This window comes from Lepisosteus platostomus, chromosome 5 (assembly GCF_059453375.1).
Source record: "Lepisosteus platostomus isolate fLepPlt1 chromosome 5, fLepPlt1.hap1, whole genome shotgun sequence".
NCBI classification, from domain to species: Eukaryota; Metazoa; Chordata; class Actinopteri; order Semionotiformes; family Lepisosteidae; genus Lepisosteus; species Lepisosteus platostomus.
In genome coordinates, this window is record NC_142615.1 from 66,774,721 (window position 1) to 66,791,949 (window position 17,229).

General features: G+C 40.2%; 1 protein-coding gene and 3 non-coding genes across 4 annotated transcripts in view; 3 read left to right on the forward strand and 1 right to left on the reverse strand.

The window, feature by feature from the left end:
• The window catches only part of LOC148671543 (scavenger receptor cysteine-rich type 1 protein M130-like), a 401,186-nt gene that overhangs the window by 283,664 nt on the left and 100,293 nt on the right, over positions 1-17,229 (reverse strand). The window lies entirely within an intron of this gene.
• trnan-guu (transfer RNA asparagine (anticodon GUU)) lies at positions 534-607 on the forward strand. Its single transcript has one exon. It is a non-coding gene; the product is annotated as a tRNA-Asn (tRNA).
• Positions 2,048-2,119, forward strand: trnaw-cca (transfer RNA tryptophan (anticodon CCA)). Its single transcript has one exon. It is a non-coding gene; the product is annotated as a tRNA-Trp (tRNA).
• trnak-uuu (transfer RNA lysine (anticodon UUU)) lies at positions 15,379-15,451 on the forward strand. Its single transcript has one exon. It is a non-coding gene; the product is annotated as a tRNA-Lys (tRNA).

Genomic DNA, 17,229 nt, shown 5'->3' on the forward strand with positions numbered 1-17,229 from the left:
TCGTAAATGAACTCTGTCCTCCTTGGGAGATGTCAAGCGCATTGGACATGAAAAGTGCCCAATAAAAGCCATTTCTCTTCATTTCTCTTATGGTCAGGGCTCCTGTTCCGTGTAAAGGAGGCAGCTTGCTCAGCCAGCAGACTCAGGGCTTACTGAATGCAGATGGCTCAGAGCGGTGTGTCCAAGCGGCTATAAAAGAGGAGAATTCTGCCGGCACCGTAGCTGAGTCGGTTTAAGTACCTGTCTCGTTGACTGGAGATCCTGGCTCCACATCCCAGCTGTGCCTTTCTTCCTGTCTTTTTGTGCAGAAACTACCATCTTGGACAACCGCATAGGGCTTGATTTAGTTTAAAGCATGAATGTATTTCCTTTCTGCAACAACTTGTTTTTCAAGAAATTCATACAGCTTGTGAAAAATGAAATGTAATTCTTTGCTATCAGAGCAGTAGGAATATTGCCAACTGGCAAGAAAATGCAAGCAATGTTTATTTTTTGACCGGAAAGGTGCGAATGGAGAAAAGCTTCTCTCATCAGTCTCTGTGGCGCAATTGGCGAGCGCGTTCGGCTGTTAACTGAAAGGTTGGTGGTTTAAACCCACCCAGGGACGATCTTCTTATTATTGTCAATGTAAACACTGTCTCCGCTAAAGCTGAAACCTTAACCCTCTTTATATTTGCAGAAAATGCGAGTCTTTTGCCCGTGTCCAACAACAACACTTGAGACCGGGGAAGTCCAATAGTGATCAACACCGCAACTCCCCAGAAATCCATATTCACTCTTGGAAAAGTATCTTTGAATGGCTTGCAGGAGATATCATTTATACTCCTGTTGCGTCCTCTGCTAAAAGAGTTTAGAAATACAACGCAGATTTGTTTGAGAATTTGACAAGCACTGTTACAGTACGTTAGCACTGTGAAGTTGGATGTTGATATTTTGATATATTTACCTTAATTGTAACATAAATGTAAACATAAATGCTGTACAATCTATGCTGTACAATCAAACACAGGTATATTTTGAGTCTCATGCTGATCGTCCTGTGGATCCAAAAGAAAATTTTAAAGCTGATACATTTTCGATTGGAATTTGCATCTAGCTACAACGTCCCTGGAAAAGAGATTTTATGAGTTGTGTGCAATCGGTATCTTTTACTTAATGTATGGTAGTGGAAATAGTTTTAAAAATGTTTTCTAAAGAAGATTGTATTGCCAGGACCTGCCTTTAGCGCTCAGTAGCGATGACGCTGTTGATATAGATGGAGAAGAAATGTAAGATGAATTGATGATCTAAGCTAAAATAGCCCTAACACGCCTCCTGTAACAGTGTTTGTATTCATAGCAAGTAATATTCTTTTTCAAACCCGAACGTTGCTTTTGCATTAAGTGTTATGTAACCATTAGCGGTTTCGGTAGCTTCTGAAGACCGCACTTTTCCAAACTGAAGCCTATAAGAACATTATTCAAGACACACCATGGCCCAGAATCGTGCATCGGGACAAAGATTAACATCCATTGAAAGTACTCCCAAATAAAAGATTTGACCGAAAAATTAAAAGAGTAGGCAAGTATTAAAACAAAACCATAACTTCTTGACTTCCAATCTCTTTCCTGGTTCAGGCCATGTAAAATGACATATTCAGTGGACTCATGCCGAGGTTGTGAGTTTAAGCCTCACCTGGAGCAGCCTGGTTTTCTGTCTTGACAGGTAAACAGTTTTTTGTGTTATTTGCTAAATGGAGAGAGGATTCTGTGTTAATTGTGCTCCTCCTGGGAGAGGTCAAGATGAGAAGTTCACCAGGCTGGTGGTAAATATCCTGTCCAGGAATATCGGGGGTGTAGGGGGTCAGATCTATAGATGTAGTAAACACATTAGTGGAGACAGTGTGTCTGCTCTCCGTGAGAGAGCCGGGCGGGAGGAATAATCTGTGGTCTGGGATGAAGAGACCCTCGTTGGAAGAGCGGCGCTCCTCACAGGAGAGAATGAAAACAATCTTTTTCAGGGACGCTGATATTTCTCTTTGGGTGAATTAAAAGCACATGTCACAAGTGACCTCGTGGCGCAACGGTAGCGCGTCTGACTCCAGATCAGAAGGTCGCGTGTTCAAATCATGTCGAGGTCAGCTGATGTGTTTGCAGGTGCTGCTGGTGCCGAACCTGGAATTCACACCATGCAGTTGGGTTTTAGCTGTACACCACCTAGGTAATCTGAACAGTACAGAACACCCAGTCAGGAGCTTATGCAGCATTTCATCTTGAACACGACAAGAGAAAAGGCACACTGCACATCCGCGAAACATCACGTCCGACTTTAGAGACAGTGACATCAGAGAATGGAAGTTTCAAACCGCTTTTCTGTTACAGGTTCAAGCAAACCTGAAAGTTAGGGAGTGTTTGGTCACTTTTGTATGAAAAAGTGTCTGAAGCCTGTAATTATAATTTGCCCTTCTTTTAATTGTGGTTGAAATCCACTCCCATGTACCAAGACCTTACAGTATATTCATGTTTACTTAAATGACTAACTATTGGACTATTGGACATTAGTTGGTGTTTTTTTTTTGTAACGATTTGCTATTTCATGCAGGAAAGAAAGGAACCCAGACCCAACGTTTGCTTTCAGGTGGGGTTCATTTACATAACAGACATCTATTTCTGAGGAGCCTGATTTGAATCACACAACCCCAGTAGAAGTCGAATCGACAATCTTATAAACCGAAATCAGACGCGTTATCCATTAAACCACTAGCCCGTCACGTAAATGAATTGCACCATGGTGAGTTCAGTGCCGTTACTAGTAATACCCCACCCCCATCTTAAATTTCTAAGTGAGAAACGTGTTTTCTACATTTTTTTTTTAGTTTTAAAAAATCATCACTTTTAAGCAGACAAAGCCTTTATGTGTCGCTCTGAATTTCTAATTGATTTAGAATTCCAAGACAAAAGCGTTTCGTTCCACAGCGGCGTGAAATGATCACGTCTTTCACTCTACTTCTCTCTAGTAGTAAAGCAGATCTTGCTTGGTGAGCATTTGCTCTGGTAAATTAGGTCACTTTTCATGTTAACTCACTTCTTCTAAACACAACATTTCCCGGTGCATGTTTTCTCCATGAAAAAAGACATTTTCCCTTACATGATTTCTCGTTTTGTTTCATCAAAGTGTACAGAAAGAAGAAAGAAAGGAAAAGTGTCGTTAATGAACTCTGTCCCCCTTGGGAGATGTCAAGTGCATTGGACATGAAAAGTGCCCGATAAAAGCCATTTCTCTTCATTTCTCTTACGGTCAGGGCTGTTCCGTGTAAAGGAGGCAGCTTGCTCAGCCGGCGGACTCAGTGCTTACTAAACGCAGGTGTCTCAGAGCGGTGTGTCCAAGTGGCAGTAAAAGAAGAGAGTTCTGCCGGTGTCGTGGCTTAGATGGTTAAAGCGCCTCTTTAGTAAACAGGAGATCCTGGGTTTAAATCCCAGCGGTGCCTTTCTTCCTGTCTTCTTGCATCGTTTACTGTTATAGACAACATGCTTCTGCATTAAGTTTAATGGAGGTGTTTATTTCGTTTTTGGCACAACTTGTTTTTCAAGAACTCCACACATTGCGAAAGCTAAAATGCTTATCTTTGTTATCAGTGCAAAAGAATTACTGCCAGCTGGCAAGAAAATGACAACGATTTTTTTTTACTTTAGCCAAAAATCTGTGAATGTAGAAAAATACGACATGTGTCAGTTTCTATGGCACACTCAGTCAGGGTGTGCTTCAGTTTAACACAACGTTCGTAGATCAAACGCACCCAGAGACACACTTCGAATTAATCCGATCTAAACATTACCTTCTCTAAATGTGATTGAGTTTCTTTGCACGTCCTTAGCCATCTTGATGTTTGCAGAGATTTTCAACTTTTGACACGAGTCAAACTACAAGTAAATAGTTGAGTACCTAAGTCAATATCAACGGGAATGTGAATATAAATGTAAACATCAATATTTCTGCTGTCTCCTGAGAAACACAAGTATAGAGTCAAAACACAACAAATAATGCTAAAAAAATATTCAGTTAACACCCAGATGTGACAAAACACATTTAAGACGTATATCCCCTTTAAATATGTATTTCCTTAATATCAGTTCTCTTCCCTCCCCAGGATACCTGCAAATTCACTATCGCAAAATAAAGGCTGTGTGTAAGTCTTACATGTGTTCTGTCACATCTGGGTATTAAATTAATAGATGTGTTGTGTTATTTAATATGATTTGACTCCATGCTTGTGTTTCTCAGGAGACAGCAGAAATATTGGGGATTTGCGGCTACAGAAAATAATGTGAACTTTACAGGCAAAAGTAAGGTTACCTTAAAGAAACAAAAAACGTATTGTCAACGTGATTTTTTAAGACATTTGTTCGGAATAGTGTATCTTCTCGTGTCTGTGGCTGTTGTCCTACAATAACGGTGGTGAAATAGCAGGAATGTGCGGAAAGAATCGGAGATTGAACAGAAGACTCATCCAGTCGATAGTAAGGTTGTGTAGGACCGCACACCCTACGATGTCAGTGTTGAGTAGTGTGGTTTAAAAGCTTTTTCACGAACCAGGAAGGAGTACAAACCTACAGTCTTCTGATCCGTAATCAGACACATTATCCATTGTGCCATTGGCGTTTGTATTGCATTCCCATCCAGCACCACATTGAGTTCAGAGCCGCTACTATTCATGTGTTTTGTAGGTGTGTCTAGTTACTACGTCTTTCATTATGTCTGGTTTAAAATAATGTATCGAGGGATATTGACGGTAATATCATACGGATTTTGGTTTTCTTTTGATGGAAAATTGTATTAAAATACAACCCTCTTTCACATTTGTATAATACTTTCCCTTGCATCCTCAGATAAAAATTCTAAATACCAAAAAGTTACAATATATGGAATAGCATTTATTTTAAAATGTATTTTAAAATTTGCATTTATTTAGAGCTTAGTAAAGATAACATTTCTAATATTGATGGAGTAGAAATGTAAGATGAATTGATAGCTTTTTCTGAGCTTAAAAAGTCCTACAACGCCTCCTGTAACAGATAAGGACTCATAGCAAGACAGGACATGCTATTGCATTGCGCATTTTGCAGATACGACCAGTTTCTGGTTCTGGTGAGTGCATTTTTTCCAAACTGAAATTAACAAGAACATTTTCAAGATGCGCCATGTCCCTAAATCGTTCATCAGGACTACTATTAATATCAGGTGAAAGCAGTACAAAGCATAAATTTAACCTAAATATTAAGAGACTATATCTGTCAGCTACTGCTGTTGTCACGACCACCAGGCAGTCAAGACCAAAGCGTAAGCGAGCTAATCAGCCCCAGCAGCGGGTGATTATTAACAAACACCGCCGTACGAGTTAAACCACCTGCGCACACTCACTGTGCGGTGCGCACTGCTATTTAAACCATCTTCACCTGCTTCCCTGTGCTCGATATTGAGTCTACTCCTTGAGAGCTCTACCTGGCGTTTTTCCCCGTACCTCGTTTATTCTGGATTTTGGATTCCCCTTCTGCCTTTTCGACTTTGCACCTCGCCTCTCGCCTCGGACTGTCTGCTACCGGAGAACTTCCTGGATTACGACTTGCCTTTCGCCTTTTGACTACGACCTTGCCTCTCGTTTTGGTTTGTTCGCCTGCCTCATCTATCACCCGTGCCTGCGTCTGCACAGGATCCGTGTATCTTCCCACCAGGGATTCCTAACAGCTGTAAGCCATGTTCAGCCAATGCTAGAAATATTACTGCTCTACTACAGTAGCTAAAGAAAGCAAGTACAACTTAGAAACAGATCACAAGTCGAAGACATAAACCGACAAGGATGGGATTCGAACCCACGCGTACAAAGCACAACGGATTAGCAGTCCATCACCTTAACCACTCGGCAACCACATCATGAAAGCTGCCCCCCCCGGGCATGATTTTGCTCGGCGACCAGGCTCAGCACATCGACCTCAGATGTCTCAGAGCGGTGTGTCCAAGCGGCTGTATAAGAATAGGTAATAGGTTTATTCCATGCTGAAAAAAAGAAGAAAGAGAACACAACGTTTCGGCCGTGGAGCCTTCTTCAGGTGTGAGAGAGACAGGGCAGTATTCAAAGGTAAAGTAGCGGGAGAACAAAGGTTTGAGGGTGGGTACCCACCTGTATAAGAATAGTGTTCTGCCGGTGCTGTGGTAAAGCTGGTTAAAACACCTATTTCATAAAGAGGAGATCCTGGATCCGAATTCCAGCGGTACCTTTTTTTCCTGTCTTGTTTTACAGAACATGTAATTTGGGACACTCAAAGAGGTCTTGATTTGGTTTAATGCGTTTATTCATTTCCTTTGAAGAACAACTTGTTTTTTTTAAATCATATAGCTTGCGAAAGATGAAATGCGAGTGAATTTTTTTTGTTCACCAAAAGTATGTAAATGAAAAAAATCAAGGTGTAAGCATTTCTGTGGTGCAATCGGTTAGCGTGTTTAGCTATTAACCCCAAGGTGGGTTTTTTGATCCCACCCAGGGACGCACTTCTTCCTATAGTAAACATCATCACCGCAAAAATTTAATTGTTCCGCAAAACCTGAACTATTTTGATATTTGTAGTAGTAAACAATTGAGTACCAGAGTCAACATTACCGGGAATTTCCAATAATTTCCGATATTGGCAACTTGCGAGAAAGTTAGTATTCACCCATGGAATTATATGTTCCAGTGGGTGGCGGGAGAATTCACTTATGCTCCCGTTGCATCTTCAGCTAAAGTAATTTAAAATACAACGCAAAATTGTTTGAGAACTTGACAAGCAAAAACGACAGATCGCCGAAGTTGTATTTTAATATTTTCGTATATTTACTTTAATTTGAATATAAATGTTAACATAAATGCTGTTCAATATAATGTAATTTTGTTGTACTTTTGAAATATTTTAGCTGAGGATGCGAGGGGGGCTATTACACCTTGCCAAACATCTAAATAATTGTAAAAGAGGCTGGCATTTTAATAAAACGGGCGATCAAAAGAAAGCTACAAATAGTACGGTATTATGCTCAATATCCCTCAATATTGAAGGTCAAATGAAGAACTTGAAGAAACTCTCAAAGAATCAACGGCAATAGCAGAGGATGTTGATTTTGAACCAATGTTTTCACCTCAATTATCCAGCAGTCATTGCTTGACAGACTTCCTCAAGATATTCGGTGTTCTATACAGAAAATCGAAAATTAAAGGGCTAATGTGCCAAGAGGGGTGGTCCGAGGCAAAGACTGCGTTAGAGGAAGACTAAGCTCCGCACGATAACACGTGTCTAATACTCGGCCCCTGAAAAGCATCATATTCATTGAACTGCCTACCAGCTGTGACTCTTGCACGAATTTCGCAGTACGTGGGTACGAGCTTATAATTCAGGAATAACAATGGTCAGACGTTTATGGTGGGTTTGTGTTTTGTATTATTTAATGAATGGAAAAAAACATTTTCAAAACTACAGCTCGAATGGAATAATAAAAAAAGTTTATTTGCCTGTTTGTTGTAACAGCTGTGCCAAAAATATTCATCTACAGATGCAGCCATTCAAAGTGCGCGGTACAGACACGTACTGGAGGTAATTGGCTACGGCGTCACGCATCGTGACACAAGATGACGCGGGGTACCGCGGTATGTGATTGGTTGACCGACAGGGGCACTCGTGGTCCGTTGGTCTGTCGTAGAAAGATTTACAGTAAACGTCTTTACTGTGTCCATTGTAGTATTTAATATTTATATGGAATTTTACCTCTGAAGGGAAATCTTAGTGCCTGAGCATAAAAAGAATAGGAGCATACTGCAACGCGTGTGAAGTCCATAAACGATATTAATTTTGGAACTTAAACATACAGTATATGGCTGGTCTCGGTACTTTAAAGAAAACATACACACCAGTATTCCATTTCTCCCTAAACATTTTAAGCATCGAAGACTTTAACTAACGTGATACCGGAGACAACAAGCATAGTTTTAGAATTTGATTAAAAGGGAATATAATATGGAATCGCGTATCTCAAGAAATTAATAACGATATAATTATATTCATGTTGCAAAAAAACTGCAGCGGACATAAAAACTCCCTTGCTTTTAACAGAGCGTTCCATAATTTCTAATTACGAAAATGATTTAAACTGCGACACTTATCATTCACCAAGAGCTCGAAATATCACAAGGATCCTCTAGAGCACAGCAAAGACTGTATCAAAAGAATCACGTATCTCAAGAAATTAATAAGATATAATTATATTTGTGTACTGCGACAGGGCTGTGTAGGGCTGTTTCACCTCTGTCTTCATGTGACTCGATTCAAAAGCCATTTAGCAAAGAGGGGATGAGAAGAGTGACAAACTAGTATACGGTACAGTACTTCAGATCTTTTTTTCTGAACCGGGGAAAATCTGATCATGTTTCTCTATAACAATAATAAAAAAACATTGCCACACCCGGACTGTTAAACCAACGCATTAGCACGTCGAAGCCCATTGAGGAGCCGGGCGCAATAACTGTTTTGTCGTCCCCTGATTTACTGATCGGCATTAATTACAGAAATCAAGTTCCTCCTCTTTGCAGAGGAACTGGTCCTGCTGTCGCCCACAGAACAGAGGCTGGAGCAGCACTGTCAGACCTGGGCGCTGACAGTCAATCTGGACAAGACCAGAGTTATGGTTTTCCAGAAAAAAAGCCAGACCCCCATTAGTCTTCCTGAGATCGTCGGATTATGAACGAATAAAAGCATCTTATTAAAAACGCGTTTGCTTTTGTCTGGGTATTTACTTTGTAATCTGTGGTTTACATCTACTGTATTATTTTGAGATGCCACTTTTAAAGGTGATATGTAAAATAAAGTTTTTTATTATTGTTATAGAGAAACATGATCAGATTTTCCCTGGTTCAGAAAAAAGACGATTAAAATCTGTAATCTTTCCAAGAAGTTTCTGCTTTGTGCTAAGACATTAACAAGTACAACCCCCCTCTCTGCGGGAGGGCTGGCTGTGATGAATTAAACCGGTTTCACAGGTATTTTCAAAGTAGGAAGTACAGTAGGACAGCACAAAAAAAACAGACATTGTGTGGTACAGCACGGAGCTCAGTCAATTCAAACAAGTTCAGTTTCAAAAGAACTGCAACGGACATAAAAACTCCCTTGCTTTTAACAGTGTTTCATAATTGCCAACTACAAAATTTATTTAAACTGCGACACTTATCATTCAACTAGAGCTCGACTATCACAAGGATCCTCTAGAGCACAGCAAAGACTGTATTAAAAGAATCGCGTATCTCAAGAAATTAATAAGATATAATTATATTTGTGTAATTCGCATAATTATATAATGCCAGCAAACTCTTGTTTTTATGTCCACTATAACTACGCTGGGCAAACGTTCCGAGGTCAAATTCTTCCAGCACGGGGGTACCTTTAAAGCGGAGACGACGGCACCGAAATTTTTTGGCGCGCCTTCTCTTTAAAGCCCTGGCCAAATATGAAGACAGTACGTACAGTTATAATTAAAACGGAATTAAAAACTATACATCCCAGTTACCATGGTGGTGCTTGTGATCATTGCGTTTAACCAACGAAACAGGGCGAAAAATCAGTCACATGACTTTGGGGCAGAGTTTCGAAATCTTAACCTATCAGCAACAAAGCGAAATTTACACGATAGGCTACCTCAAACTGTCAGTTACACGACTGTGTATGTCGACATTATGAAAAAAATGTTTCAGGCATTGATGTGAAGGACAAGAGAGCTTTCACTGGCCGATTATCATTATTATCATTATAATCATTATTATTAATAATTATATTAATTTAAGGGTCTAAATATCTAAACATATGTATCTGTATAGCAGGTAGTATCACTGTATTCCACTTTCTTTGGAAAAACAGATTCACAACGCAAAGCTGTATTGCTGTGTAAAAAAACCCAGTTTGTAATGAGCTGCTGAGCTAAGAATAGGAATGTTCCTGCTGGCAGAGGGGGTGGAAAGTGCCTGCGGTCATTTAATTAGTATTGCAATTCGCACTGATTCCCTTGCAAAGATATGGACTTAAGAATATTCGTGCCTGGTCAAAAAATGGCATTAAGCACTTAAAATTAATATGGTTAATAATAGTAAACTGTAACATGCTGTAACAAGATCGGCTAAACTGCGAAGAAAATGCTTTCAGAGAAAATGTTTCAGGTGTGAAGAACATAGATCTCCAATGCAATTTCAACCAAACCTGTTCCCACACACCCTGCCCCCACTACCATTAGAATATACACAAAGCACTCAAATCTTTCGAGCTAATGATCAGGTGACCCGAGAGAGAGCGAGAGAAACACCAAGGGGTGCAGAACCAGGGAACAATTTACATGGAAAACGGGCGATCTCCTCAGACTGTCTGCCCGTTTCACTGTTACCTGGATACCTCTTTATTTAACTCACTAACACTGATTTTTAGTTTAGAAGGATTCAAGTAGGGTTTTAGATGAAAGGCAGCGACCTTAATCTCTGACCAAGGTAAAGGTTTCATTTTTTCAAAGAAATGTTTGTTAAAAAATAAAGTCATAGTTCCAAGGGATTCAATCACAGACCATGTGACATGGGAGTCAGGAAACTAACACACAGCGCCACCGGATTTAATAACGCTATAAAAACACTATAAAATAATGTGACTAGGCACAAAACAAGTTTACAGCACAGTACAATAATAAATGCTGACCATGACTTCAGAAGCATAAATTGCCTTACACTCAATTTAAACACAAGCTGTCTTTAGCCCTCTAAGCTGGTTCATACAGAAATGTAGAGATCCAGGCTCAGAACACACAGCTTCATTAGCGAATACATATGCAGGACAACTAGAGAAGACGCTTTACAGAGGATGGATTTTTAGAAACATCCCATCAGTGACATCACTGAAGTCAACTCCTAGGTACTGTAACTGTCGTGTGGATAGTTTCACAAGAATCAGACAAAGGTTTAAGCATCGCTTGTTCTAGATAAAACTGCAAAAAAAAAAACAACAACCCATAATGTACTTCTTTGCGGCTCTGTTTGCCCAAATCATATATTCACAACGTGAAATCTAAAATCCGCAAAATCCGCAATATGGAAACAGAACCTGTGTAATTGTTGATAGATGATGTACTCGTAACATTTTTACAAGACGAACTACAACATTTAAAAAATGACTTGTATGTACTTGATATCTCTAATCAATCCACGGCGACATTGTTAAAAGCAGAGTCCCAGCACAAAACGAAACTAAAACGCATACCGTTTTGCGCTTCTTATTAGTTGCTCAAAAGTAATTTGACCGTATGAAATACATGATATAAACCTAGAAACATATACGTGAGCAGTATTTACGCACTGTAGTATCGGTGTTAAGACATACCTCTCAAATACTGTAAATCAAGTTAAAAATATCTCAAGACCGATTCTGGTCATAATGAAACCATGTTTCGTGAATGTTTTCTTTAAAGTACCGAGACCAGCCATGTACTGTATGTTTATGTTCCAAAATTAATATCGTTTATGGCCTTCACACGCGTTGCAGTATGCTCCTATTCTTTTTATGCTCAGCTACTAAGATTTCCCTTCAGTGGTAAAATTAGATATGAATATTCAATTCTTAAACGGCCACAGTTAAGACATTAAATATACATATACATACTGTATACAGTACAGTTTTCATACTGTAATATGTTTACGTTCCTAAATCAATCTCTTTTATGAGCATGTGAAAGGCATGGTGAATCGGAGATTCTCAAAAATTACTGTACTTTGCATGATTGGAAACAAATGCGTGATTGCAAAATGCTGTGGTGTTACTTTAAACAAGACGGTCAATGAAAAAAAGAATGTTGACCAGGGCAATACTTTGAGTTTACACTTACAGCTTGTCCAAGGTCATTCATTATTAATACTATTAGTAATATCTTCTTTAAAGACTTTAATGGCCACAGCTCAAACATGAGAGGTTGAGCTTTATTAGCTCCACCTTGCCGAAATTCCGGATACTATTATTTTGCTTGTCATATTATAGGAGAATTTACGGTAACTCGCGGTATTTACCAGTAGCTTGCGGTAGACTGCGTACAGCGTACCGCAAAATAATGCGGTATCCCCCGCGCATTTTGAATGGCTGCATCTCTACATGCGAAGCATGCGCTCTACCACTGAGCTACAGTGCCTTGTGAAAGTATTCGGCCCCCTTGAACTTTTCAACCTTTTGCCACATTTCAGGCTTCAAACATAAAGATATAAAATTTTTATTTTATGTGAAGAATCACCAACAAGTGGGACACAATTGTGAAGTGGAACGAAATCTATTGGATTTTTGAAACTTTTTTAACTAATAAAAAAATGAAAAGTGGGGCGTGCAAAATTATTCGGCCCCTTTACTTTCAGTGCAGCAAACTCACTCCAGAAGTTCAGCGAGGATCTCTGAATGATCCAATGTTGTCCTAAATGACTGATGGTGATAAATAGAATCCACCTGTGTGTAATCAAGTCTCTGTATAAATGCACCTGCTCTGTAATAGTCTCAAGGTTCTGTTGAAAGCGCAGAGAGCATCATGAAGACCAAGGAACACACCAGGCAGGTCCGTAATACTGTTGTGGAGAAGTTTAAAGCCGGATTTGGATACAAAAAGATTTCCCAAGCTTCAAACATCCCAAAGAGCACTGTGCAAGCGATCATCTTGAAATGGAAGGAGTATCAGACCACTGCAAATCTACCAAGACCTGGCCGTCCCTCTAAACTTTCAGCTCAGACAAGGAGAAGACTGATCAGAGATGCAGCCAAGAGGCCCATGATCACTCTGGATGAACTGCAGAGAACTACAGCTGAGGTGGGAGAGTCTGTCCATAGGACAACAATCAGTCTTACACTGCACAAATCTGGCCTTTATGGAAGAGTGGCAAGAAGAAAGCCATTTCTCAAAGATATCCATAAAAAGTCTCGTCTAAAGTTTGCCACAAGCCACCTGGGAGACACCCCAAACATGTGGAAGAAGGTGCTCTGGTCTGGTCATTTATATCAAAATTATTTAAGAAATAAAAACAATTTTGGCCACAATGCAAAACGATATGTTTGGCGTAAAAGCAACACAGCTCATCACCCTCAACACACCATCCCCACTGTCAAACATGGTGGTGGCAGCATCATGGTTTGGGCCTGCTTTTCTTCAGCAGAGACAGGGAAGATGGTTAAAATTGAGGGGAAGATGGATGCAGCCAAATACAGGACCATTCTGGATGAAAACCTGTTGGAGTCTGCAAAAGACCTGAAACTGGGACGGAGATTTATCTTCCAACAAGACAATGATCCCAAACATACAGCAAAATCTACAAAGGAATGGTTCACAAATAAACGTATCCAGGTGTTTGAATGGCCAAGTCAAAGTCCAGACCTGAATCCAATCGAGAATCTGTGGAAAGAGCTGAAAACTGCTGTTCACAAACGCTCTCCATCCAACCTCACTGAGCTCGAGCTGTTTTGCAAGGAAGAATGGGCAAGAATTTCAGTCTCTCGATGTGCAAAACTGATAGAGACATACCCCAAGCGACTTGCAGCTGTAATCGCAGCAAAAGGTGGCTCTACAAAGTATTAACGCAAGGGGGCCGAATAATTTTGCACGCCCCACTTTTCATTTTTTTATTAGTTAAAAAAGTTTCAAAAATCCAATAGATTTCGTTCCACTTCACAATTGTGTCCCACTTGTTGGTGATTCTTCACATAAAATAAAAAAATTATATCTTTATGTTTGAAGCCTGAAATGTGGCAAAAGGTTGAAAAGTTCAAGGGGGCCGAATACTTTCGCAAGGCACTGTACATCCCCGATGGAAAAGGTAATGGAACAGACTTGTCCAGATGCTCACTGATCACACCACTCACGAAGAATGCCTGCAGTTTCCCACTTTCGCGTTTCCTCTACTACAGAGTAAATTCATGGGAATGAAGAAATAAGGAAGGAAAAATAATCGCATTAAAGCTTCAAGAGACTGGGAACAAATTAATCTGTTATTTTTGTATCCAGTCACACGTGCGACGGTGGTTAATTCCCAGACGGGGAAGTGCTTTTTTTCTACCTCCTTACTCGACTGTCTTTCAATTCTGTTTTATTTGAAAGCTTTTTGCATCTTTTAAGTGCTCTTGATTAAACTATGCATAGAAAAACAGCACTACTGATGATTTTCATGGACCGATGCACACTTCTTCTGTACAACTCCAGTGATAAAGCCCTGTAATGTAGAAGAAAATAAAAGGGTGAAACAATGCCCCAGCCACAGGAATGGTAACAGGAAGGATCGTGTTCTTATTTGATAAGTCCTTTTGAGATGTCTTGTCAATGCACACAGGCGTTAGAGCTGAATAATTTACTTTTAGTAGTGTTTTTAAACAAAGATGGAACATGTTATTTCTATACCAGGAAGAAAGGAGCAGACTTTAACTTTAAGAGGCAAAAACGACACCTTATCAAAGCTAATATTAATTAAAATGACATCACAACAAAAGTGGAGCCTTGAGTGAATAAAATTAGTTTTCATTGGACGTCTGTGTCTCCATAACTTTGTAGGTGAGAGAGAGGATTGTGATAATTTGCAGGTGCTTCTCGGAAGTGCGTTGGTGGTACAGGCGCCTTCCAAATAATTGAGTCGGGTTTGAATCCCAGCCAGTACAAACCCAAATCTTTTGAAGATAATTTGTGGTCCGCTAACACATCTTTTGAAACACTACAACAGGTAACACCCCGTGTGAAACATCATGAACATCTGTTAAAGCCTGAGTTTTACATACTCTAACGTAAATAAACGTTAGTGTCTTCCGGTGTGTGAGCCAATTTCTCCAAAAAAATATTTGTTAGTCTGCCGGGAGGCTGTGCAAGGTGTTATAAAATAGAATTTCCAAAAGACAGGCTCCCTAAGCTTAACATCAAGGCAGAAAAAATGCTGTTTTCTCTACAGAAATGCTCTTTACATTTCAGCAATGTTGCAACTCCCTTTATAAACGTATACAACCAAGGCATTGAAAGTTTTTTTTTTAATTATTGTTCCAAAAAATGTTCCATTTGTTTTCTTTTTAATGTTGTTGATTAAAAGATTTTATTAAATGTGAAAAAAATCTGAATGTGAAAAAAGGTCAAAATGCTATTGAAAAAAATCAGTAATGTGAGGAAAGATGGATTGTGGGAGCCCCTTAACTACCCATGTCATGCTGTATTTCTCACTCATTCTACTGGGAGTGGTGCCGTCGCTTCATGATAAAGTCTGTCAGTGGTCATTCCAGACGGGTCAGGTATGACTGCTCTTCGGCACAAGAGACACGTGACTTGCGAGGATCCCGACAGTGTCGGGGTCCTTACAGAGCCCGGATAGCTCAGTCGGTAGAGCATCAGACTTTTAATCTGAGGGCCCAGGGTTCAAGTCCCTGTTCAGGCGGCTGTGCCGTTTTTAATTCTATTGTGAATGTCATTCTAAATAGTCTTTTATCTTTCACTCTTCTAGCTTTACTGTGGTTATTTTAAATGTCCATTACTTGTATTTACAGTAGTGTATTTAGTGTTTCATTTCACAAACCGAAAATGTTCAAGTAGATCTTGTCACTCTACTCCACGTAATCATCTAAATTAAATCACAGTAGAGCACAGAACACGCAGTGAGGAACTCACACAGTGAGTACTCTTGAATACGACAGGAGGAAAGGCACACTGCACATCTGCAGAACATCACGTCCGAGTTTACAGTGACAGCAGAGGTTGGAAGCGACGTAGTGTTTTAATACTCGCTCGCTGAACGATCTCTCAAGAAACCTCGGTGGAGATTTAACGGGTGTCTAATAATCACGTTCAAAAAGATGACGATAAGTTTTTTTTTAACTAGGTAGCCTTAATGGCAACACGGTGTGAGTAGATCTTAAAGCAGCTGCAGACAGAATACCCGTAATGGCAACACACTGCTTTGAGTTCGGCTTTTCTTATTTCTTCTGCAGAACCAGTGGTATCGGAATATACTGATCCGCATAAGAAGCGCTTTCGGTTTCTGATCATTTTTAATTAGCGCTGCTCTAAGTACCACAGGCAAGATGGCTGGTGGTCTAAGGCGTTGCGTTCAGGTCGCAGTTAACCCTGGAGACGTTTGTTAAAATCTCACTTCTAATAAAGAGGTCTTTCTCGTTAGAGTAGAAACGATAGAAGCCTTTCTCGCATTTCACGTGTTTAATGTTAACTGTCTCATTGGTTGCCTCAGTGATTGATGGCTCTTCTCCCTCGCAGGGTGACGGCAAACTTCTTCAGAGAGGGAGTCTCCCACGCACGGCTTTTCTTTATCAAGAGCTGAGACAACAGAAACAGACTTCAAACTGACATGAATTACTTCTTGAGCGTTTATGACCGTCTTTAAAAGCTGAGAGCAGGTGAAAAAGTATTTGGAAATGAGGAAATGACTGCTGACAGTAAACAGAGCTGATGCTCAGCTGCAGACAAGCGCTCCTCGTTAGTATAGTGCTGAGTACCCCTGCTTGTTGCGCGGGAGACTGGGGTACGTTTCTGTGACAGGGCACTGGTTTAATTTTTTAACAACCTGAGTTCACTTAAAAAGTGTGTACTGTGTACTACGTTTCGGACTAGTTACTGCGGTAAAATATGGAGATCATCTCCAGCTTTGAGCTCAACTGCAACAAGAAGTCATGCTAAATGTAGTATAGTGAGTAGACATCGCGAGACAACAGAACGAGAGAGTAGAAGGCGGGAATATATGGTGTAAGGGCGTGATCTGTGTAGTTAACAAAATAGTTAAAATAATATAAAAACATCTCTTTATTAAGATACACAACATTTATGGCGACGAGAGATGAGTGCTTGACGGACTCAAAGCGAGCAGAACACTGCAGATTTTAGTTCTCTTGCTGGTAGAAACGAACTTCTGAATTTTCGGACTTTTCGTTTAGCTTGCGCATTGGAAGATATGGCCGCCGCGCCGAGAAGCTTTGCTTATGCCCTGCTTTTTCCACCGCTTCTACTGAACCTCGGAGCTCCGGATTTGTATACGGAATACAAGATATGGATGGAGTCGTACAGATTTTTTTTAAATAGCCGGTGGATCTACAGAAGCTGAGGATGCCGTGAGACGTGCTACATTACTGCACTGTATCGGGGCTTCCGTGCAGCGGATTTTTGCCAACCTCCCTGGAGAAAAAGACTGTAGCTGCCTTAGACGCT